At 42.2% G+C, this 26,283-nt stretch overlaps 1 long non-coding RNA gene across 1 annotated transcript in view; it reads right to left on the bottom strand.

The window, feature by feature from the left end:
• Positions 1 to 988: 988 nt before the first annotated feature.
• LOC110136856 (uncharacterized) overlaps positions 989 to 26,283 on the bottom strand; it is a 48,169-nt gene continuing 22,874 nt past the window's right edge. The window contains exons 2-3 of the long non-coding RNA XR_011484524.1: positions 7,243 to 7,343; positions 989 to 1,131 (exon numbers count right to left, since the gene is read on the bottom strand). This is a non-coding gene — a long non-coding RNA (uncharacterized lncRNA). The remainder of the gene's footprint in view (positions 1,132 to 7,242; positions 7,344 to 26,283) is intronic.

Here is a 26,283-nt window from a genome sequence, read left to right as displayed (position 1 = left end):
TATCCAATGCCATCCCTTACATGTGGAATCTAAAAAGAAATGATTCAAAGAACTTGTTTACAAAACAGAAACAGACTCACAGACCTAGAGAATGAATTTATGGTTGCCAGGACAGAAGAGAAGGGGAAAGGGACAGTTAGGAAGTTTGGGTTGGACATGCATACACTGCCATATTTGAAATGGATAACCAACAAGGACCTACTGTTTAGCACAGGGAACTCTGCTCAATGTCATGTGGCAGCCCGAATAGCAGGGGCGTTTTAGGGAGAATGGATACATGTGTATGCACGGCTGAGTTCCTTTGCTGTCCACCTGAAACCATCACAACATTGTTGATTGGTTGTATTCCAATACAAAATAAAAAGTTTAAAGGAAAAATTTCACCTTATGTGCAGGGAAATAAAAACTTCTGCAGTCCCTAGAGCCTCCTCCTTCTAACATCAACTTTGGGTTGCAAGCCAAACATATAAGGCTAAATTCAAGGAGCCCAGATAAAAATTTCTGCATGTTCTTTGGAAAATGAAAATCTTTCCCATGAAGAATGATTGAATGGGAGCTGACTTCCCATTCAGTATCTGTATTTGGAATTAGCAAGTAATAAAATGACAGTTAAAGTTACTTTCCAATTTTTTATATATAATGAAAGATATTAGGTGATCATATTTGTTGTAGGTTGAGTTGTGTCCCCCCAAGAAGTTATCTTGAGGTCCTCACCACCCCACCCTGGGACCTGTGAATGTGACTATTCAGAAATAGGGTCTTTACAGATGTAATCAAATCACGATGAGATCATCAGCGTGGGTCCTGACCCAGTATGCTGTTGTTCAGTCACTAAGTGGTGTCCGACTCTGCCACCCCATGGCCTGCAGCACGCCAGGCTTCCCTGTCCTTTACTGTCTCCTGGGGTTTGCTCAAACTCACGTCCACTGAGTCGGTGATGCTATCTAACCACCTCATCCTCTGCCACCTCCTTCTCCTTTTACCTTCAATCTTTCCCAGCATCAGGGTCTTTTCCAATGAGTCAGCTCTTTGCATCAGGTGGCCCAAGTATTGGAGCTTCAGCTTCAGCATCAGTCCTTCCAGGGACTATTCAGGGTTGATTTCTTTTAGGAACCCAATATAGCTGGTGTCCTAATAAAAAGAAAATGCCATGTGAAAACAGAGACACACTGGGAAACACCATGTGACTATGGAGGGAGAGATAAGTGCTATAGCTGCAGACTTCCCTGGTGGTCCAGTGGTTCAGAATCTGCCTACCAATGCAGGGGGACATGGGTTCAATCCCTGATCTGGAAACATCCCACATGCCTCAGAGAAACTAAGCCCCCGAGACACAAACACTGAGGCTGTGCTCTAGAGCCCGAGACCCACAACTATGGAGCCCAGGTGCCTCAAATATTGAAACCCAAGCACCCTAGAGCCTGTGCTCCACAAAAGAGAAGCTACTGCAATAAGAAGACCTCACACCACAACTAGAGAGTGGCCCCCTGCTTGCTGCAACTAGAGAGAATCCCACGCGCAGCAATGAAGACCCAGCTCAGTCAAAAAACAAATAAATAAATTTTTTACAAGAAAGAATCTGCCTGCTAATGCAGGGGACACGGGTTCGATCCCTGGTCTGGGAAGATTCCACAATGCCTCGGGGCAACTAAGCCTGTGCGCTACAACTGCTGCAGGTTGCGAACCCTAGAGCCCCTGCTCTGCAATGAGATGCCCACGGCCCACAGCAAAGAGTAGCCCCCACTCGCTGCAGTTAGAGAAAGTGCAACAGCAAAGACCCAGCTCAGCCAAAAATAAAGTAAAAAATAATATTTTAATTACTTAAAAATAAAAGTGATGTAGCTTAAAATCCTGAAACACCAAGGATTATTGGCAAACCACCCTAGTAGCTCAGACAGTAAAGCATCTGCCTGCAATGCCAGAGACCCGGGTTCAATCCCTGGGTCGGGAAGATCCCCCGGAGAAGGAAATGACTACCCACTCCGGTAGTCTTGCCTGGAGAATTCCATGAACAGAGGAGCCTGGCAGGCTACAGTCCATGGGGTTGCAGAGAGTCGGACATGACTGATTAACTAACACACACACTGGAAGCTAGGAAGAGGCCAGTAAGGACCCCTCGACTAATTTCAGAAGGAGCTGACAGTTTGATTTCAGACTTGCAGTTTCTGGAACTGTGAGACAATAAACTTCTGTCATTTTGGACCACCAGCTTGTGGTATTTTATCATGGCAGTCCGTGGAATCTAATACAGTGTCTCTGCTTCTTATTGCTAATTTTCACAACACTGTGAGATTCTTGGTGGACTTTTCCTTGAAAGTACCTTGTTCATTTGACTAGTGTAAGAGAAATGATAACGAATCAGCCCCATACAGTGCATGCAATGGGTTTAGTTTTTCACTATGTGTAACAAAAGGTCCTGAGTGCTAGGGTTGCCAGATAAAATGCAGGATGCTTCATTAACTTTGAATTTCAGACAAACAGTGAGTAATTCTTTAGTTAAGTATGTCCTATGCATTATGTGGGACATACTTACTATAAAATTATTCACTGTTTATCTGAAACTCAAATTTAAGTGGATATTTTTATTTTTTAAATCTAGCAACCTTATAAATTAGTTAATATTCCACCTCATAGATGTAAAGCGTGCTTCTGGAATATTCCATTATTTATTGTTTGTTTCTACTCCTTGAGCCAACGAGACAAAGTGCTGTATATTGAATACTATATAGCCTATTCTTCCTCTTTAGTTTCAGGTCACTCCAGTTTAATTTGTAGACACTGTTAACAATTATAGATGGATGATGATTGCTCTGGTGAGTTTGCTTTGGGTAAGCACCATGACATCCATACAGCTTTTATAATATGCTACACAATCAATAAAAAGAAATTAGAACCATCAATTCTACATGTGAAGATGTAATCAGCTTTCAGGAGCATTTTAAATTCTTTATGTCAATGTTATGACCAACATCAGAATACAGGAAAGAACACAAAAGGATTGTTTGGTTTTTTTTTTTTTTTTGCTTTTCACCCACACTAAATTAATTATTTCTCATAAAAATGTAATATATTCCTTTATGGATAATGCTGGTATTAGGAGACTTTGTAATCTGCCACTTCAATCTTATTTCTTATTCTCCCTGGACCTCTGCTTCTTCATCTGTAAAATTAAGGAGGTAGAAGACGCAATTCCAGAGCCTTTGTCGGGATTGTGGAGTTAGCCGCAGGCTTAATCAACCTTTCTGTACTCCCTTTTGCCCCCTCGCCACAGAGGACCCCCACCTCCCATCAAAGTCCCTATTCCCTAGGGTTGAGGAAGGCCTTCCCATGCAAAACAGAAATCACAAAAGAAACAATTATTAAACTGACTGTATACATCAAGAGACACTATGAACAAAAGTAAAAGGCAAATGACAAACTGGAAAAGATATCTGTATTGTACAGAAAAATGTCAACCTATCACAAAAAATTTGAGCAAAGGACATAATAGGCAATTCAAACCCACATACATACATACATACCAGATGTATATGTGTGTGTCTACATACATATATCTATGCACACATAGAGGTGATAAACATATGAAAATACATTCGTCTATTGGTAATTAAAGAAATATGAGATAAGGAAGAAAGCATCATTTTACCTATTAAATTATCAAAATTCTTTTAAGAAAACAACCACATATTAGACCAGTGTACTCTCATACCCTGCTGGCAACTGTATGGCAATATAATATTTTAGGAATCAATCTAGTAATTCATGGTAAAGGTCTTAAAATCTATCAATATTTTAATTCAGCAATTACATTTCTGGGAATTGTGTTCAAAAATTCATCTTAAGATCTCATTCACTATATCACTAATGACAGCAATAACTTGGAAACAACCTAAATTTAAGTTTGAGTCAATAAATTATGATACAACTATACAGTCGAGTTGTTGTTGTTATTGTTGTTGTTCAGTCACTCAGTCATGTCCAACTCCTTGCAACTCCATGAACCGCAGCACACCAGGATAGTGGCATGCAGCAATTTAAAAGTACATGGTGGGGGTGCGGGGGGTGAGAATTAGGAGTATGGAATTAACAAATACAAATCACTATTCATAAAATGGCAACATACTCCAATATTCTTTTCTTTTTTTAACTCCAATATTCTTGCCCAGAAAATTCCATGGACAGAGGCTCCTTCTGGGCTATACAGTCCATGGAGTTGCAAGAGGCGGACACGACTGAGAACCTGGGCACCACCACCAATTCATAAAATAGTTAAGCAACAAGGATTTACTGCATTGCACAGGGAATTTTATATTCACTATCTTACAATAACCTATAATAGAATATAATCTGAAAAAATAGCTGAATCACTTTGCTGTATACCTAAAACTAACACAACACTATAAATCAACTATAGTTTTAAAAATAAATTAAATAAAAGAACATGGTGGAAGAGTAATGACATGAAATATGTTTATAAAACAGTAAAATTATTTTAAAGCAATTTACCAACAGTATGATCCCACTATTCTCAAAGAAAATAGATATACATAAACAGATAACCTTAGACAAAAGACTAGAAGGATATAGAAAAATTAATAATAAACAATAATAATAACTACTTCTAGGCAGTGGAATGAAGAGCATTTTTTTTTCTCCCTCCTACTTTCAAAGTTTTCTACAACAATTATGCACTAATTTCATGCTAAGGAAAAAGTACAAATATTTTATATTAATTAATCTATCCTGTCTTAAAAACTGCCCTTTGCTCACCTGCAGTAGAGTTAATGTGATAAATCAAGCCTATTAACCTGCTAGTTTATAAAAATAGTGCTTTATCCCTGTGAACTAGCTTAGAACATTTGGTTGCAAGAAGCAGAATTTCTAGTTTGGACTAGACAAAGCCACACGAGGAACTATAAAAAGTAGGGTTACATACAGATCCTGTAATAAACAAAGTGACTGGGGTCACAGGGAATGACAATTTCCAAAAGGATGAAGACCAATTAGAGAAAAAAGAAGGCTTCCCAGGAAAAAATTTAATATATGTCCACCATACCAGTCAAAGCACAGATGTTTTTAGCAGGCTACTGAATACTTTCTCTGGTGAACTTCCAGTCTGTCTTAAAGTTCCCAAATAGTGTCCAGGGTGCAGAGCTGAGTACAGGGGGCTATTGGGGTGTGTCCTTGGGAGAAATGTCACCTGTACGGAGGTGAAGAGGGCAGGTCTAGGCAGAGGGAGGGGCAGACTGCCATGCAGTTGCCACTAAGACCTCAGCCATTCCTACGAAGAGCAGGAGTTGCGATAGTTGCTCCAGGTTGAGTCAAAGGAGGTGGGCTTTTATACCGCCCACCCCAGCCAGGAACAGGTATACCTTTGGGCAAGGCAGATCCCTGCAGCGGAGGTCCCCTCACAGTGAAGGACACGGCTGTGAGCCTTTGGCAGCCCATATGCCCATCACTCACGGCCTGGGTGTGCCAGTCCTGAAGGGGGCAGTCAGGGTGGGTGCCACAGTCCATCAGGGTGACAGAGCAGAGTCAAGCCCATTCTCACCTCCTCTCCAAGAGCGTGAGTGTGTGTGTTCAGTCGCTTCAGTCACGTCCGACTCTTTGTGATCCTATGGACCATAGCCCACCAGGCTCCTCTGTCCACGGAATTTTTCAGGCAAGAATATTGGAGTAGATGGAGAACAGTATAGAGATTCCTTAAAAAACTGGGATTAGAACTGCCATACGACCCAGCAATCCCATTGCTGGGCATACAAACAGAGGAAACCAGAATTGAAAGAGAAAGAGACACATGTACCCCAGTGTACAGTTCATTGCAGCACTGTTTAAAATAGCTAGGACATGGAAGCAACCTAGATGTCCACTGGCAGACGAACGGATAAGAAAGCTGTGGTACATATACACAATGGAATGTTACTCGGCTATTAAAAAGAATGCATTTGAATCAGTTCTAATGAGGTGGATGAAACTGGAGCCTACTATACAGAGTGAAGTAAGCCAGAAAGAAAAACACCAATACAGTATATTAATGCATATATATGGAATTTAGAAAGATGGTAATGATGACCCTATAGGTGAGACAGCAAAAGAGACACAGATATGAAGAACAGACTTTTGGACTCTGTGGGAGAAGGTGAGGGTGGGATGATTTGAGAGAATAGCATTGAAACATGTGTATTATCATATGTGAAACAGACCACCAGTCCAAGTTCGATGCATGAAACAGGGCATTCAAAGCCGGTGCACTGGGACGACCCTGAGGGATGGGATGGGGAGGGAGGTGGAGGGGGGTTCAGGATGGGGACACATGTGCACCCATGGCTGATTCATGTCAAGGTATGGCAAAAACCACTACAATATTGTAAAGTAATTAGTCTCCAATTAAAATAAATTAATTGAAAATAAAATAAAAAGATTTTTAAAAAAGAAATACATAAGGAACTTAGCAGAGATATCTTTCAGCATGAGAACCAAATTAATACTCATTCCTAAAACCCTTGTCCTTTGGAAGATGCAGTGCTTCACTGAGAATTTTTACTGATCCAATATGAACACAACTTAAAATGGAGGTTTACATTAATAAATTTGAATGGCTAAAAAAAAAAGAATATTGAAGTGCGTAGCCATTTTCTTCTCCAGGGGATGTTCCCGACGCAGAAATTGAACCAGAGTCTCCTGCATCTCTGGTATTGCTGGCAGACTCTTAACCCTGAGCCACCAGGGAAAAGTTCAATCTTTCGAAAGTATGTGTGTCAAGTCATTCAGTCATGTCCCACTCTGTGTGACCCCATGGACTGTAGCCCACCAGGCTCCTCAGTCCCTGGAATTCTCCAGGAAAGAATATTGAAGTGGGTTGCCATGCCCTCCTCCAGGGGATCTTCCCAACCCAGAGATAGAACTCACATTTCATGTCTCCCACATTGGCAAGCGAGCCAAAGGCATAGTTACACTCAAAAGTAAAATAAGTGTGACTTCCCTGGCAGCCCAGTGGTTAAGAATCCACCTTCCAGTGTAGGGGGAAATGGGTTCAATCCCTCATGGGGGAATTAAGAGCCCACATGCCTCAGGGCAGCTGAGCTCTGGTACTCCAACAAGAGAAACCTGCATACCACAGCTACAGAAAGTCTGCTCAGGGTAATGAAGAGGCTCCACAGTCAAAAAAAAAATAACCTAAGCATACCTGCAACCCAGAAAAAAGAAAATCTAGTGACAAGGAGGGGCTGAAGACAGACCTACCGTGTTCTGGAATGAGAAACGGGTGATGCCGGCTATAACATAGGGGCTGCAGAAGATGAAATCTGGAACCCAGGAGCTGGTGGCTTCCAGTGCTGCCCTCTCTGTTGATAAAAATTAACAGAAGACTTAGCCCCCCAGTATACTCAGGTCCACCAAAGGTTCACACTCAACAGGGATAGATGTTTGGGTCACTCACCAGGTAAAAAAATCACAACCACTAAGGTGTTTGCTGAAAGCAAAGAGAACATGGAATGGGTAGGGGAAAAAAGAAAGTTATGAATGCCAACTCTAATATTATACTCAGGCTCACAAATGAGGATTGTAGTAGCTGTACATATATTTCTCCTTACTTTTTTATTGATACATTTTTCCATAGACCTTTTCCTTATTTTATACAAGGCATGGTAGATGTAACAAATTTTATAATGTAGTTTTATAGGATTATAAAGGTTACAGGATATCAAATTGGGATTCTGACAAAATTAAAGGAGGTTTGAGGGACTTTCCCGGCAGTCCAGTGGTTAAGACTCCTAGCTCCCAATCCAGGTGGCACAGGTTCAATCCCTGGTCAGAGAACTAAGACCCTGCATGCCGGGTGGGAGGGAGGGAGAGTTTGAACATCACTTAGAAGCAAAGATGAAAGTGTGTACTAACCAAGAATGATGATTAATGATGCAGTTCTGTAAGTTTGGTCCAATAAGGTGGGGGTGAAAAAGTGAAAGTGTTAGTCGTTCAGATGTGTCCAACTCTTTGCAACCCCATGGACTGTAGCCCGCCAGGCTCCTCTATCCATGGGGATTCTCCAGACAAGAATACTGGAGTGGGTTGCCATGCCCTCCTCCAGGGAATCTTTCCTACCCAGGGATCAAACCCATGTCTCTTATGTCTCCTGCCTTGGCAAGTGGGTTCTTTACCGCTAGCGCCACCTGGGAAGGCAGATCAGGGACCAAACCCCAGGCCCCTGCCTTGGGAGCGCAGAGTCTCAGCCACTGGACCACCAGGGAAGTCCTCTCATGCCTCAGTCTTAATGCCTGGTCATTGACTTCCCTTCCTTTCCGTGCTAAAAACCATCTCACTCGGTAGAGGGAAGAGAGGTGTGAGCTCCTCCCCTGGGGGCTGGTACTATCATTTACTTATTCAACAAACTTTTAAGAGAAACTACTGAATATTGTGCTCTGACGGTATTTCTTTGACCACAAAATAAAATGTTAGCACTCTTCTAGAAAGTATACTGGATGTCATGACACAATTTTTGTGGGTTAACCTCAGACCTCATCCCATCTTTCCTTCCTTCCCTTTGTGTTTTTATGTTGCATCATTTTTTACCTATTTCAAATTTCTTTAATCACACTGTCTGGGGGTGAGGGGGTGGGTACCTTAAATTCTTCCTGAGACAAAGGAAAGGTAAATTAAGAGTACATCTGTATATTTATGACTGCAGTTAACAGAATGCTCAACTTAGAGTGATTTAAACAATAAAGACATACACATAATACTTTCAAGTAATAAGTCTGAAGACACACTGCTCAAGAATTGGTCTAGCAGCTCAGTGATGTCTTTCGAGGTCCCAGGCTCCTTCCATCCTTATTCTCTGAGAGTCTCAACACATTGGATTTCATCCTCTGGTTGGATGTCTCACGGTATTATAATTGCTACAACAACTCCAAATATCATGTCCTCACCTCACAGAACATTACCCCAGAAGAGGGAAAAAATGACCTCCTCAGACAAATCTCTCCAACAGGAAGACGTCTTTCCCAACTGCATCCCAGCAGACTTCTCTGGCAGCTCACTGACCAGCATCGGGTCATACTGACATCATTAGCTGCAAACACATTAAGAAAATGAGAAAACCTGACATTTTTAACTTCACTCAAGACAGCTGCACTTTGGGGCTTCCCTGGTGGTCCAGCGGCTAAGATGCCACTCACTCAGTGCAGGGGGCCCAGGTTCAAACCCTGGTCAGGGAACTAGATCCCACATGCCACAATTAAAGATCCCACAAGCTGCAACTAAGACCCTGCACAGCCTCATTAACTAATTACTTTTTTAAAAAAGAGAGAAGTGAAATTTGCTACATGGGAAGAGGTGGTATAAAATATACACTGAGTAGACAATCAATTGACAGCTTCAGATACAGGACGTATGGATGGGGCTGGTGGTGAGTAGAGGGGTGGACAAATGTTTACATATCTACATAAAGATAAAGCTTCTTTTTGGGTCCAACTACAAGGTCAAAATTTTTGCCTTCAAGGTTTCTAACTACATATCATGACATATATGCCTGATGTGAAGAACTGACTCACTGCAAAGGACCCTGATGCTGAGAAAGATTGAAGGTGGGAGAAGGGGATGACAGGATGAGATGGTTAGATGGCATCACCAACTCAATGGACATGACTTTGAGCAAGCTCCGAAAGTTGGTGATGGACAGGGAAGCCTGGCGTGCTGCAGTCCATGGGGTCACAGAGAGTCAGACATGACTGAGCGAGCAACTGAACTGAACAGATCATGACATATGTCACGACACTCCCACACATTCTGTCTCCCTTGCTGGGTCACTCCCCTGTCTCCTCACACACAAGAAGCCTTCAATAAGCCTCCAGCCATGTACTTTCTAATATTTTCATTTCAACATGGTCTGTGATATAGTACCTAAAACTGTTCTGTGTTTCGAATGGTTGACATTACCCAGACATATTTCTAGATGATATCTATCCTCTCCTGCTTGATAACTACCAAATTTGTCTGGAAGCCTAGTGAGTCACGATGAATACGTTGTGTGTGTATGTGTGTTAGTCGCTCAGTCATGTCCAACTCTTTTCAAACCCATGGGCTGTAGTCTGCCAGGCTCCTCTGTCCATGGGCAAGAATACTGGAGCGGGTTGCCTTTCCCTTCTCCAGGGGATCTTCCCAACCTAGGGATCAAACCCAGGTCTCCCGCATTGCAGGCAAATTCTTCACCATCTGAGAATAAGTTACTATATGTAATTTAGTAATTTGGGGGAAAAACTCCAATAAAAACATTATATTCAAATAGGATTATAAAATATTTATTTGTTACTATCTAATACTCCACCATCTACTAAACACTCTCATATTCACTATCTTATTAATCCTCACTGTGACGCTGTAAGATTAATACCATTATTAGCATTTTACAGATGAAGAAATAACAGCTTATTAGAATTAAGTGACTTAGGTCAATAATAAGTGACAGATGAGGACTTTAAGTCACTGGAAATAGCAACTCACTCCAGTATTCTTGCCACAGTCCATGGGGTTGCAAAAAGTCAGAGACAACTAAGTGTGTGCGCACGTGGGTGCGCACACACACACACACACACACACACACACAAACACACATTGTAACTGGAGTAATTTCTCCAGTTACTTTAGGTTCTACAAAACAAGTTTCTACAAAACTGGTTTCTCATACTTTTCTAGAATTATATAGCTTTAGGCATGTCACTTACAGTCTCTGTGTGTCCTTGGTATTTTGTTCTATAACGTTAGGGCCTTAAATAGATTAAAGGTTCCCAGGCACCAATGTAACAACCAGAAAAGATGATCTAGTAAATCTCTGAGCCTTACATGAGTAATATCTGAATGATTACCACTGCCATGATCCCTTTTCTTCCAAGTCTTATTCCCAACATGGTTTTACCCATTCATACATTCATTCAGAAAACATTGATGAAGCAACTGCCATGGGCCAGAAATTTTCAGGAAACGATAAAGCAACAGAAACAGAACTCAGTGCTTGGGTTTTCACTGTCAATAACTTTATACCCCTGCCCAGAAGATCAAAATTTTATAGAAAGATTAAAAGTGCTCAACTTCCGAGGTTTCTCTATGTTCTGAAGGGCTGTGAATCTGTGGCTTCAGAAGTGAGAAATCAAATTAAGAGAATGAGTATAAGAAAAAAAAAGACCTCTAGGGAGAGAAATAATCAGTGAAAGGAAAAGACCAGACATAACAGCTAGTCTTCTCCCATTAACATTTCTTCAAATAACACACAGCATTTGGGTGGGCTCCAGCCAAAACCAACCCTTCCAAAGACCCCATTGTGACCCATTTCCACATCAGTCACATCTCCCCATGGGGCCACTGTGCCATGCTCCCAAGATTAATACCAGAGCTTGATGGCCAGATCACAGAGACCCACCTGGGACCCTGGGCATAGCCCTTCCCTGTGCCTTTGAAATCCCAGACTTCCTAGTGGTAAAGATGGGTAGTGATAGATGTTTATGACTCCAAAGGGCCACTGTGAAGATTAATGACTTACGTTTGGCAAAGTGTTTTTAAATCCCCGGATGAGAAGTGTTCGTGTGGCTGACTGCTGCAGGATTAGCATTCACTGGTTTAAATTGGTTCCTGCCGCCATATTTCAAGAACCCCCAAAAAGACCCAGATGAAAGACGATGCCCAGGAGTCCACTGATGGCTTTCGGACTGCACTTCCCCAGAGGCTGAGACGCTGACAGAGACAGAATGCCCCCGCTCAGCACCACCTTTGCAGAGACACATTACGTCTTTACTTTCAGATGTGGGATCAAGAGCATAAAAGTCACATTTGAACCAACATCTGATGTCCCCCTTGAGGCCACGCTGCAGACTGCCACCACACTGCTCTGTTTATGGAACATTTCCAGACTAATAGCAAAATGATGTCTTATGGGACTGCCCAAGGGGGAAAGACTGAGTGCAGATTTATCTTGCTATTTAGAAAATAATTAGTAAATAAGTTTGAGTGATGATCACAGAAAATCCAAACTGGTTTAATAGGCGCGCGTCTAATGATGTGTAAATTGGTTAGAAACTATACTTACAATCTGATTATCCTTAGAAAAAAACAGAGCAAAGGCCAATTTTGGAATCGTTGTCTATTTTAAGACAGATTTGTTTTTTGGAGGGTCGACACTTGAGCAACTTAGGCTTTAAAAGATAAAAAATAAAATTCATGTTGATGTTTGGCAGTCAAATCAACAAAATTCTGTAAAGGAATTATCCTTCAATTGAAAAAAGATAAAAAATAAATTGCATTGATCCAATAAAGAGAAAATAAAATTCCTATATAGATTTTTCTCCTATAAAGCATTTTTCCTGACCTTTCAAGTTTTTTTTTTTTAAGCATATTAAGCATCAAAATAAGAAAGATACAATTTGTAAGTATGTGACCCATACAGGACTCTAAAAGGTTTCCATAATACCACTGGAGCAGATCTTGGACCTTGACGTAGTCACAAGTGCAGTGAAAATCTGCATTTGAAAAGCTCTAATGGTTGGTGATAGACAGGGAGGCCTGGCGTGCTGCGATTCATGGGGTCTGGAAGAGTCGGACACGACTGAGTGACTGAACTGAACCGAACTGAATGGCTTGTGAAGTCCGTTTTCACAAAAATAGATGCAGTAAACCCTTGTCCTACAGACAAATTAGATTTTAGATGAATGTCCTAAATCACTTCAGGCATGTCCAACTTTTTGAAACCCTATGGACTGTAGCCAGCCAGGCTCATCTGTCCAAGGGATTCTCCAGGCAAGAATACTGGAGTGGGTAGCCATTCCCTTCTCCAGGGAGTCTTCCTGACCCAGGGATTGAACCCAGTCTTTTGTATCACAGGCAGATTCTTTACCGTCTGGGCCACCAGGGGAGCCACCGGAGAGCTCAGTACCCGTCTGCATCATGGTATCTGTTTGAGTGGCTGCTGCTCATGCCCCCGGGTTCTCACACGGCGTGACTACTGTCAACTGATGATTTCAGGGGAGCTAAGTGCCAGGGACTGTTGTTCACTTGCTAAGTTATGTCCGATTCCTTGTTTCTTGTACTAATCCTTGGTTCAGTCAGAGTTAAAGTAGAAAGATGAATGATGTGGCATTTTCAACTTTGAAAGAGGAGCTTGTTTATTAATGTGTGATATGGGTGTCAACTTGCCATGATATTTAACTTTTTTTCATAATTTTTTTCATTTACTTTTTTTCATTTGTTTTTTGGCCATGTGCCACAGCGTGTCAGATCTTTGTTCCTCAGTCAGGGATCAAACCTCTGCCCCTGCATTGGAAGCACAGAGTCTTAACACCAGGGAAATCCCTTGTTATGATATTTAGATTCAATTGTGTACACTATTCACAGCGTGCCAAGATTGTATCATTTGAAAGTACTTCTGTTTTAATGAAAAATATAGATGTTTCACTTAAAACTATGTCAGATAAATAGTCTTCAAAACTCTGATGCTGTACTGTGCTGAGTCACTCAGTCTTGTCCGACTCTTAGAGACCCCATGGACTGCAGCCCACTAGGCTTCTCTGTCTATGGGGATTCTCCAGGCAAGAATGCTGGAGTGGGTTGCCATGCCCTCCTCCAGGGGATCTTCCCAACTCAGGGATCGAACCCAGGTCTCCCGCACTGCAGGCAGATTCTTCACCGACTGAGCCACCAGGGAAGGCATAAAAACTCTGACCGGTGAGATGAGAGCACTGGAGTCCGGCATCCTGCTCTTAGGCTGGGCATCATTATCTCCAGAATGTCCTTTGAGGTGAAGGACCGTGATTTTGGGCTTCAGCTTTAAAAAAAGTTTACTAACTTTTACAAATCATTTTTTTTTTATTCCCTCCATGACAAAACAGCATGTGTTTATTTAAGACTTGCAACACAGTACAGATGTGATGGTCCTGCCTGCAGCCACACTTCTGCAGGTACCTGTACTGAGCAGGTTTCTGTTCTGAATCTTTCTCTGACGCAGGAGCAGCAGGAGAACCTTACTGGGTACATGGATGACTTCTTGAGCTGCCTCCTGGCATCTGAGATTGAAATACGGATTTGGTGCCTTCAACTGGACTCTCTGAGTTCCTAGCACTGTGCCCTCCTTCTAGTACTTAATGAATCTTTGTTGATGTCGACTTCTAATTTAAATGATTCAAATCCTTGAAAAGGAGCTAAAAGTAGATCATCTAAGATGTTAGTCTAAAGCACACATCTTTATGGGTAGTGCAGATCCTGTGGCCTTTTGTTTATGTAATTAAAGGTTACATTCACTTTTACACAATAGAGAACTATCACAGAGAAATAATAAAGGTTTTTTAGTCAAGTTTTACCTTCTTGATCTTCTCAAAATGCAGTGATTCCTCAGGCTATATCATTTCAGTAGAGGTAATACTCATAACTCTTGACATTTGTAGTTGCTTTGCATTTTACAAAACACTTTGAGATGTGTCTTATTTGAGCCTATTGGTGCAGACTTAGTAAGAAGTATACCCATCTCAGAGATGAGTAAATGGAGATTAACAGTTTCATTACCTTCTCAAGGTTACATAGTTAATGGTAGAGCTTGAACTGAAACATTTTTACTTTAGTGTTCTTTCCCCCACCTACACATAATGATTGCCTTTGTTAAATGATGATTCTTTATATTAGTTTTTATTGGAGTGTAGTTGCTTTACAATGTTGTGTTAGTTTCAGCCACACAGCAAAGTGAATCAGCTATACATATACCTACATCCACGCCCCATGGACAGTGGAACCTGGTGGGCTACAGTCCATGGGGTCACAAAAGGTAGAACACGACTGAAACGGCAGCACGCACTCTGTCTGGATTTCCTTCCCAGTTCGGTCCCCACAGAGCATTGAGTAGAGTTCCCTGTGCTGGAGTAAGTTATCATTGGCCGTCTATTTTATACACAGTATCAATAATGTGCACATATCAGCCCCAGTCTCCCAGCCCACCCCACCGTCTCTCTTCCCCCCATTGGCATCCACATCTTTGTGCTCTATGTCTGTGTCTCTATTTCTGCCTTGCAAAGAAGATTATCTATATCACATTAAATGATAATGTGGGTAAGATGACTTTGGGGACAGTTATGGGATGGCTGGCATATGCTTCTGCAATTTCTGCTTATTCTTGTACAGTTTTCCTATCTTGGAGGCTAAGTGACAGTTTAGCACTATTATTATAGCGCAATAATTAGTTGTGACCAGATGAGGACGCTCTTATTCAATGCATGGTTCAAAACCTGATGCTCAACCTCGCTTATAACTTCACATACAGCTTAAATAAATGAGTGAGTATATTTATCTTGGACCAAATAAAGTATTTCAGTTCAGTTTCATCTTTTTTCCCACCTATGCAAAGAACTAGAATCTGTTCTTTCCCCCTTCCTTTTAATATACTACAGTGTAGATTGAAAATAATAAAGAACCTTCCAAAGACTGGATTGATTTTACTCTGATTCCAGAGGGAGAGTGTGGAGGGGGAAATGGGGCTGGATCTGTTCATCTCTGAGATGATGGTCAGCAACTGGTGAAACTCTTTAAAGCAGCCCTTTGACCTGCAATGCAGGAGGCCCAGGTTTGATCCCTGGATCGGGAAGATCCCTGGAGGAGGGAATGGCAACCCAATCCAGTATTCTTGCCTGGAGAATCCCAAGGACAGAGGAGCCTGGAGGGCAACAGTCCATGGGGTCGCAAAGAGTTGGACACAACTGAGTGACTAACATGTTCCCTTTCACTTGACCCTCTTTCTTTAACTCCGTCTTAGCAGTGCAGATGTAACATAAACAGTGTTCCCTACGTATGTGCTGACCTTCAGTGTTCAGATTAGCTTGCTTGAACTTTTGGCTAGTGCCAAAAGTCATAAAGTTTACATTCATGTGTGTTGATTTGTTGATGGAAAAGTTAACCAGAGCTTCTGTTTTAGCTCAGTTTTTGTTTCTGAGCTGCTGTTCACGGACAGACTTGCGTCATACCTTCCTGACTGGGCTGATCCGCTTCCCTCACCTGCCACCATCACAAACCCACACACACACTCAGGTCTCTCTTGAGCAGGTGCTGTCCCACCCACCTGGGCCTGGGGGTCCCTAGACAGTCACGTGGCCTGCCAGCCCACTAATCACTCTCATGGGTTAGTCTGTCTTTAGTTTATTGAAATCCATTATACCATTGGACACTGAATTTCTCTTTCAAAAAATAATTTTATTTATTTATTTTCGGCTGTGCTGGGCTTTCGTTGCTGCTCAAGCTTTCTCTGGTTGCATTGAGTGGGGTTACTCTTCGTTGCAGTGCGTGGGCTTCTCATTGCAGAGGCTTGCCTAGTTGCGGAGCACAGGATCTACAGCGCAGGCTTCAGTAGTTGTGGCACCCGGGCTTAGTTGCTCTGAGGCACGTGGGATCTTCCCGGACCAGGGATTGAACCTCTGTCTCCTGCATTGGCAGGTGGATTCTTTCCCACTGAGCCACTAGGGAAGCCCTGGATGTCTTCAATAGTGTCAGATAGTGGTGACTTTGCCACTTCCAGAGCTGGACGTTAGATCCAGGCAAATGGCTTGTTGAAGAAAGTTCTTGCAATCATATAAAGAAATCATGTTATATGGACTTTAGAAAGATGGTAACGATAACCCTATATGCAAAACAGAAAAAGAGACTCAGATGTATGGAACAGACTTGTGGACTCTGGGAGAAGGTGAGGGTGGGATGTTTCAGGAGAACAGCATTGAAACATGTATATTATCTAGGGTGAAACAGATCACCAGCCTAGGTTGGGTGCATGAGACAAGTGCTCGGGCCTGGTGCACTGGGAAGACCCAGAGGGATCGGGTGGAGAGGGAGGTGGGAGGGGGGACTGGGATGGGGAATACATGTAAATCCATGGCTAATTCATATCAATGTATAACAAAAACTACTGTAATGATGTAAAGTAATTAGCCTCCAACTAATAAAAAATTTAAAAAAAAAAAAAAGAAATCATGTTGGCGTATTAGGTGACATGTTTGGTGGTGGTGGGGTAGTAGTGATTGAAACGGTGAGAAGCAGCTGGATTCCGGATATAATCAGAAGGATTTGCTGGTGAATTGGACAAGAGGAGTGAGAGAGACACAGATGTTGAGAATGGCTCTAAGTGTTTGGTCTGAACAGTGGGAGGAGTGGAGTTGCTATTTATCAAGGAGGGGAATCTGGAGGAGCTTGGTGGTGTTTCATAAAATAACATATATCAGATTAACTCTGTGTTAACACAGAGATGAGAGGTAAGGGGAGGCAGGGAGTCTGAACTGGGGCTGAGATGGAGAGCTGGAATCAGAGCCCTGCCCCGAGTCCTAGGACCTAGACAGGTAGAAGAGCCTGTATGTCTGGCATCTCCTGCATTAGCAGGCGAGTTCTTTACCACCAAGACTAACAGCTAGTAATAATGCATGAAGTAGTCACATGAATATTACTAAACATTATTAACTGTATGTACCAAACTGTAGAGGGTCACTGGGGACAAAGGAGACTTCATTATGGTTTATTTTGAATTTTTAATGTTCTTATTTGTTTACAGATGAGAAAATCAAAGGTCAAAAAATTAAGTCATGTGCCCAAGTTCATATAAGTGCAGAAAAAGTATAATTCAAACACAGGCTGCTCTAACATCCGAGTCCATGTGCCAGATTTTCTCACAAACCAAGTTAATCTGAAATACAGAGTCACAAACATATCTTTATGAATCCTGTGTATTTAAATACTCGACTCTGGGTCTTCCCTAGAGGTCCAGGGCTCCCCTGGTGGTCTGGTGGTTAAGAATCTACCTTGGAATACAGGGGACACTGCTTGATCCCTGGTCCGGGAAGATTCCATGTACCTCGGAGCAACTAAGCCCGGGTGCCACAACTACTAAAGCCCGCATGCCCTAGAGCCTGCACTCTAGAGGGTGCACCCCAACAAGAGAAGCCACTGCAATGAGGGGCCGGAGCAGCACAAACAGAGGATAGCCCCCGCTCGCTGCAGCAGTGATGAGCCAGTACAGCCAAAAAATATGAATAAATAAATAAAATAAAAATAAATACTTGGCTTGTGTTATGTGCACAATCTTCAGAAACAGAAGCAGAAACTGTATAAAATGGAAACCACGTTTCACATGGTACATACTGAGGGCTCTCCTCTAGGAAGTTATTTTTGTGTCACTTTCCAGGTGTGATAGATAGTCTGAATGACAAAACAAAGAAGATGAAAAATAATGGAACTAAAAGTCAATCATAGGCAAAGTTGGACCATCATGATGGGCTCAGATCAATGATTCTTGAAGCATGGTCCTTGAACCATCAGCATCACCTCAAAACTTGTTAGAAACACCCCACCCCTCACCTACTGAATCAGATACTCTGGGGTTGGAGCTCAGCAATCTTACCAATCAATCTTACCAAGCCCCCGAGGTTAAGGTGATCATGCTAAAGTTTGCAAACACCAGTTTAGGTTTTGGCCAGTTCTATTCAACCTCTAACCTACAGTATGAGTCTATCCCTGAGGATGCAGGAAGAAAAGTGGAACACCTAGACAAATTTGGGGTTCTCACGGCAAGAAGGATGTTTGCCAAAGCCTCTGTGTAAAATGCTTCAGGGAATCAGAGGGGGTTTCGAGGCCTCAAGGGAGGTGACATGTGAATCAGCCAGCAGGATGGGAGAGTTTCATGGGGCCAAAAAGGGCATTTCAAAGAGTGGAAACAAAATGAGAGAAGGAAGACACTGTAGTTCCCTTAGCCCAGAGCCACTTAACTGATTGGGATTCATTTGTTGAAAATGAAGTAAAAATTCATTTCCCCAAATGTCAATCTAATGCATATGAAAACCCCCAACTCCTTCTTTTTCAATTATAAAGATGCCTAAAGGGGAATTGTAATTTTAAAAGACCTCAGTGTGAACAAAGCAACTAATTCCCTTGAGATTATTTTTCATATTTAGATTAATTTACTGAGACTTTAAATTACCCACATCACAGTTCCTCTGTTACACCTAAATGATTGTCACTACTATTTTCAAATAGCCAGTACAAATTTTAACAACAATATCTTGGGCCATATTTTTAACTACTGCTTTGGGATTTTCTAAGGGGAGCAAGAAATGTGACAAATAAGTTAAAGAGAAGTAACATACTAACATGTAGAATTGGAAAGAAGTTAATCTTCATGACATATGAAGAACTCCTACCAATAGAATAGAAAAACAACTCATGGCAAAAAATAAATAAAAGATGCTTCCTATCAAAGATACGCACAGGTTTCTGGGGAATTGGCATTCTCATATTTAGTGTAAATTGTGGGCAAATGTTGAGAAACAGGTGGATAGTATCAACTTTAAGTACACACACCCTCCAATGTCAGAATTTCACCACTAGGAATTTACCTAAGGGTACCCACAAAAGCACAAAAATGTTCATCAAGACATTTTTATAATGGAATAAAAGTGTAAATATCCTGAATATCCAAATGTGGGGATTGATTTAAAGAAATATGAGGCATTCAAATAATGAAAAGTCCATTAAAAAGAATAAGATAGAGATGTAGGTACTGGTAGGAAGGCATCTTCAAGATATATTAAGCTTTTTCAAGAGTGTAATATGATTTTTATGAACATCTTAACAGGATTTTAAAGTGAAACTTGCAAAAAAAATAAATAAATAAAATGAAACTTGCATATACATGAAGTTTGTAGAAGAATAATTTGGTCAGCTTGCATTGAAGAACTGGAAATTGGTGGTGACCCATGCTAACCAAACTTACTGTGGCAATCATTTCACAATAATGAACAATGACTTCAAATCATTTCGTTGCATGCCTTGGATTAATATAATATTATATGTCAATGACACCTAAATAAAACTGGGGAGGAAAGAAATAAGGGATAGGAGAAGAGTTTTAATTTTTGCTTTTTGCACTGTTGGGATAGATACTACTCTTATTCACAAGATTGTGGATTGTCTTTTCTTTCTTCTTCATTTTTCAGTACTTTTTAAAAACATAACTTTTTTAGGGACTTCTCTGGTGGTCCAGTAGCTAAGAATATGCACTCCCAAAGCAGGCAGTCTGGGTTCCTGGTCAGGGAACTAGATCCCACATGCCACAATTAACAACAATGCTGTATGCCAACAATGAAGATCAAAGATCCCACGTGCTGAATCAGAACAAAGGCCCAGCAGACCCAAATAAATACCTAAGTTTAAAAAAAGAAAAAAGAGCAATTGTTTATTGTCTCACAGTTTCTGAGGGTTAGAAATGTAAGAATAGCTTATCTAGGTAGTTCTAGGTTCTCACGGAGTTACAGTCAAGATGCACGCTAGAGCCAGAAGATCTGATTGCAAGCTCACTGACACAGCTCATGGCCAGAGGCCTCAATTCTCCCCACTGTGAACCTCTTCGTAGTTTTGCTCACAGTGTGGCAGCTGGCTTCCCCAGAGCAAGTGAGAGAGAGAACAAGCAGGAGGGTGCAGTCCCTTTTATGGCATGGCCTGGAAAGCTACACACCATCATTCTGCTTTATTCTAATTCATTAGAAGTGAACCAGTCCAGGGACTTCCCTAGTGGTCCAATGGCTAAGACTCCGTGCTCCCAGTGTAGGGGGCCTGAGTTCGATCCCTGGTCAGGGAACTAGATCCTACATGTCACAACGAAAGATACTGAATCCTGCAACAAAGATCAAAGATCCCAATACTGCAACCAAGACCCAGTACAGCCAAATAAAAATAAATATTTTTTTAAATAAAGAAGTAAACCAGTTCACATTCACGGGGAGGGAGATGAGGCTCCCCTTCTCCAAAAGAGGACCATTCATGAATTTGTAGACATTTCAAAGTCACAACAGAAGGGTAATATTTCAGAGGCAAATTTAGCAGGCAAGTGAAGCAGGAAACAACATAATGGAAGCAGCTGTAAGGAAAGAACACTGGCTTTGAATCAGGAGAACTGGGGTTTATTTCCTGACATAAAGACACCATGTCATAAATGTTTTTTAAATGAATGCATGCATAACAACTTTTCTGAGATGGTTTTCAAGTCATAAGAGCAGTCACCACACTGCAGGGCTCTCCCGAAGACTGAGTAGAATAATGGGTATCAGAGCTCTTTGTAAAATGAACACTTGTAGCCAATCAAGTCTGGAGGGGTCCCTGGCCTGGATCAAGGGGAGGGGGCTCCAGCAGACAGGAGTCCTTGTCCACGCCAGGTCCCTCTTCAACATATCAGGGTCCCTCTTCAACCTGTCCAGGTCCCTCTTCAACATATCAGGGTCCCTCTTCAACCTGTCTAGGTCCTAGGACCTGAGGCAGGGCTCTGATTCCAGCTCTCCATCTCAGCCCCAGTTCACACTCCCTGCTGCCCCTTACCTCCCATCTCTGTTAACAATTCTGATACATGTTATTTTATGAAACACCACCAAGCTCCTCCAGATCCCCACCTCGACAAATATCAACTCCACTCCTCCCATTGTTCAGACCAAACACTTAGAGCCATTCGCAACATCTGTGTCTCTCTCACTCCTCATATCCAACTCACCAGCAAATCCTTCTAATTATATTCAGAATCCAGCTGCTTCTCACCATTTCCACCACTACTACCCCTCCACTGCCAAACATGTCACCTAATACGCCAACATGATTTCTTTATATGATTGCAAAAACTTTCTTCAACAAGCCATTTGCCTGGATCTAACATCCGGCTCTGGAAGTGGCAAAGTCACCGCTATCTGACACTATTGAAGACATCCAGGGCTTCCCTAGCAGGCTCAGCGGGAAAAAATCCACCTGCCAGTGCAGGAAACAGAGGTTCAATCCCTGGTCCGGGAAGATCCCACGTGCCTCAGAGCAACTAAGCCCGGGTGCCACAACTACTGAAGCCTGCGCTGTAGATCCTGTGCTCCACAACTAGGCAAGCCTCTGCAATGAGAAGCCCATGCACTGCAACGAAGAGTAACCCCAGTCGATGCAACCAGAGAAAGCTCGAGCAGCAACGAAAGCCCAGCACAGCCGAAAATAAATAAAATTATTTTTTAAAAAAACAAAGAAATTCAGTGTACTATGGTATAATGGATTTCAATAAACTAAAGACAGACTAGCCCATGAGAGTGATTAGTGGGCTGGCAGGCCACGTGACCCTCCTGTACTGTCTAGGGACCCCCAGGCCCAGGTGGGCGGGACAGCACCTGCTCAAGAGAGACCTGAGTGTGTGTGTGGGTTTGTGATGGTGGCAGGTGAGGGAAGCGAATCAGCCCAGTCAGGAAGGTATGACGCAAGTCTGTCCATGAACAGCAGCTCAGAAGCGAAAACAGAAGCTCTGGTTAACTTTTCCATCAATAAATCAACAAACATGAATGTAAACTTTATGACTTTTGGCACTAGCCAAAAGTTCAGGCAAGCTAATCTGAACACCGAAGGTCAGCACACACGTAGGGAACACTGTTTATGTTACATCTGCACTGCTAAGACGGAGTTAAAGAAAGAAGGTCAAGAAAAAGGAAATGTGTTAGTCACTCAGTTGTGTCCAACTCTTTGTGACCCCATGGACTGTTGCCCTCCAAGCTCCTCTGTCCTTGGGATTCTCCAGGCAAGACTACTGGATTGGGTTGCCATTCCCTCCTCCAGGGATCTTCCCGATCCAGGGATCAAACCTGGGCCGCCTGCATTGCAGGTCAAAGGGCTGCTTTAAAGAGTTTCACCAGTTGCTGACCATCATCTCAGAGATGGACAGATCCAGCCCCATTTCCCCCTCCACACTCTCCCTCTGGAATCAGAGTAAAATCAATCCAATCTTTGGAAGGTTCTTTATTATTTTCAGTCTACACTGTAGTATATTAAAAGGAAGGGGGAAAGAACAGATTCTAGTTCTTTGCATAGGTGGGAAAAAAGATGAAACTGAACTGAAATACTTAATTTGGTCCAAGATAAATATACTCACTCATTTATTTAAGCTGTATGTGAAGTTATAAGCGAGGTTGAGCATCAGGTTTTGAACCATGCATTGAATGAGAGCGCCCTCATCCGGTCACAACTAATTATTGCGCTATATTAATAGTGCTAAACTGTCACTTAGCTTCCAAGATAGGAAAACTGTGCAAGAATAAGCGGAAATTGCAGAAGCATATGCCAGCCATCCCATAACTGTCCCCCAAAGTCATCTTACCCACATTATCATTTAATGTGATATAGATAATCTTATTTGCAAGGCAGAAATAGAGACACAGACATAGAGCACAAAGATGTGGATGCCAATGGGGGGAAGAGAGACGGTGGGGTGGGCTGGGAGACTGGGGCTGATATGTGCACATTATTGATACTGTGTATAAAATAGACGGCTAATGATAACTTACTCCAGCACAGGGAACTCTACTCAATGCTCTGTGGGGACCGAAATGGGAGGAAATCCAGACAGAGTGCGTGCTGCCGTTTCAGTCGTGTTCTACCGTTTGTGACTCCATGGACTGTAGCCCACCAGGTTCCACTGTCCATGGGGCGTGGATGTAGGTATATGTATAGCTGATTCACTTTGCTATGTGGCTGAAACTACACAACATTGTAAAGCAACTACACTCCAATAAAAATGAATTTTAAAAAATCATCATTTAACAAAGGCAATCATTATATGTGGATGGGGAAAAGAACACTAAAGTAAAAATGTTTTAATTCAAGCTCTACCATTAACTATGTAACCTTGAGAAGGTCACTGAAACTCTGTTAACCTCCATTTACCCATTTCTAAGATGGGTATACTTCTTAGTAAGTCTGCACCAACAGGCATACCTCAAAGTGCTTTGTAAAACACAAAGCAACTACAAATGTCAAAGTTATCAGTATTACCTCTACTGAAATGATATAGCCTGAGGAATCACTGCATTTTGAGAAGATCAAGAAGGTAAAACTTGACTAAAAAGACCTTTGTCATTTCTCTGTGATAGCTCTCTACTGTTTAAAAGTAAATGTAACCTTTAATTACAAAAAAGCACCAGCTTTGCACAAGATCTTCACTACCCATAAAGATGTGTGCTTTAGACTAACATCTTAGATGATCTACTTTTAGCTCCTTTTGAATCATTTAAATTAGAGGTCAACATCAACAAAGGTTCATTAGGTACTAGAAGGAGGGCACAGTGCTAGGAACTCAGAGAGTCCAGTTGAAGGCACCAAATCCGTATTTCAATCTCAGATGCCAGGAGGCAGCTCAAGAAGTCATCCATGTACCCAGTAAGGTTCTCCTGCTGCTCCTGCGTCAGAGAAAGATTCAGAACAGAAATCTGCTCAGTACAGGTACCTGCAGAAGTGTGGCTGCAGGCAGGACCATCACATCTGTACTGTGCTGCAAGTCTTAAATAAACACATGCTGTTTTGTCATGGAAGGAATAAAAAAAAAATGATTTGTAAAAGTTAGTAAACTTTTTTTAAAGCTGAAGCCAAAAATCGTGGTCCTTCACCTCAAAGGACATTCTGGAGATAATGATGCCCAGCCTAAGAGCAGGATGCCGGACTCCAGTGCTCTCATCTCACCGTCAGAGTTTTGACGCCTTCCCTGGTGGCTCAGTCGGTGAAGAATCTGCCTGCAGTGCGGGAGACCTGGGTCTGATCCCTGAGTTGGGAAGATCCCCTGGAGGAGGGCATGGCAACCCACTCCAGTATTCTTGCCTGGAGAATCCCCATAGACAGAGAAGCCTGGTGGGCTGCAGTCCATGGGGTCGCTAAGAGTCGGACAAGACTGAGTGACTCAGCTCAGTACAGCATCAGAGTTTTGAAGCCTATTTATCTGACATAGTTTTAAGTGAAACATCTATCTTTTTCATTAAAACAGAAGTACTTTCAAATGATACAATCTTGGCATGCTGTGAATAGTGTACACAATTGAATCTAAATATCATAACAAGGGATTTCCCTGGTGTTAAGACTCTGTGCTTCCAATGCAGGGGCAGAGGTTTGATCCCTGACTGAGGAACAAAGATCTGACACGCTGTGGCACATGGCCAAAAAACAAATGAAAAAATGTTTATGAAAAAAAGTTAAATATCATGGCAAGTTGACACCCATATCACACATTAATAAACAAGCTCCTCTTTCAAAGTTGAAAATGCCACATCATTCATCTTTCTACTTTAACTCTGACTGAACCAAGGATTAGTACAAGAAACAAGGAATCAGACATAACTTAGCGACCAAACAACAGTCCCTGGCACTTAGCTCCCCTGAAATCATCAGTTGACAGTAGTCACGCCGTGTGAGAACCCGGGGGCATGAGCACCAGCCACTCAAACAGATACCATGATGCAGACGGGTACTGAGCTCTCCGGTGGCTCCCCTGGTGGCCCAGACGGTAAAGAATCTGCCTGTGATACAAAAGACTGGGTTCAATCCCTGGGTCAGGAAGACTCCCTGGAGAAGGGAATGGCTACCCACTCCAGTATTCTTGCCTGGAGAATCCCTTGGACAGAGGAGCCTAGTAGGCTACAGTCCATGGGGTCACAAGAGTTGGACGCGACTAAACAAATACTGGGTCACAGTGCTCTCTGGGTTTACCAGTTGATTCTCAACCCTGACTGTACCGAAAATCAAACCATTTTTAGAAAGGCTGAAAAGGTTAAACCTGCCCAACCACCCTGTTTTGCAGATAAAGAAGCTGAAGACTAAGAGATTAACATCTTGCCAAATGTCACACCACTGGTCACTGACTGAGCCAGAACAGAACACCAGTCTCCAGAATCTCCTGTGTTTTAGCATTGGTTGATGAGTCTGCGAATGACTGATAGAACTCTGCTTTCTTTTTCTTTTAGAATCTAAAATAACTCAAGATGGCTTCATGTAGACAGTCTCCAGTACTAGAGCATGGACATTTCAGGATGGTTTCAAATAAGCAGCCAAAGGTTCAGGATAAATCTGTGAATATCTGTGAAATGATTCCAATCCTGCTATCTGCCCTACTTCTTATCTCTGTACATCATCCACTGCTTGCATTTCACCAGTGAAGAAGAGTGCATCGCGCAGTGCATGCAAGAAGCCTGAGGTGAGGGCCTGGGGTGCATGCAAGGTCTGGGGTGAGGGCCAAGATGTTTCATTTTTAACAGGCTCCAAAGTGATGTCAATGTGGCTGATGCGGAAACCTCTGTTTGAGGAAGAAGGACTTTAAACCATACTATGTAAGGAGTGTTTACTTTACACAATGACTTTTCTAAATTAAAAATAATGATGATGATGATATCAGATTAGACAGTGCTGAGGATTACCCAAATTAAGACAATCTCTAAAATCTGTATTTCTGAGCACTGAACTCTA

The sequence above is a fragment of the Odocoileus virginianus genome, chromosome 29 (assembly GCF_023699985.2).
Source record: "Odocoileus virginianus isolate 20LAN1187 ecotype Illinois chromosome 29, Ovbor_1.2, whole genome shotgun sequence".
Taxonomy (NCBI): Eukaryota; Metazoa; Chordata; class Mammalia; order Artiodactyla; family Cervidae; genus Odocoileus; species Odocoileus virginianus.
This window is presented reverse-complemented; position numbering and strand designations above follow the sequence as displayed.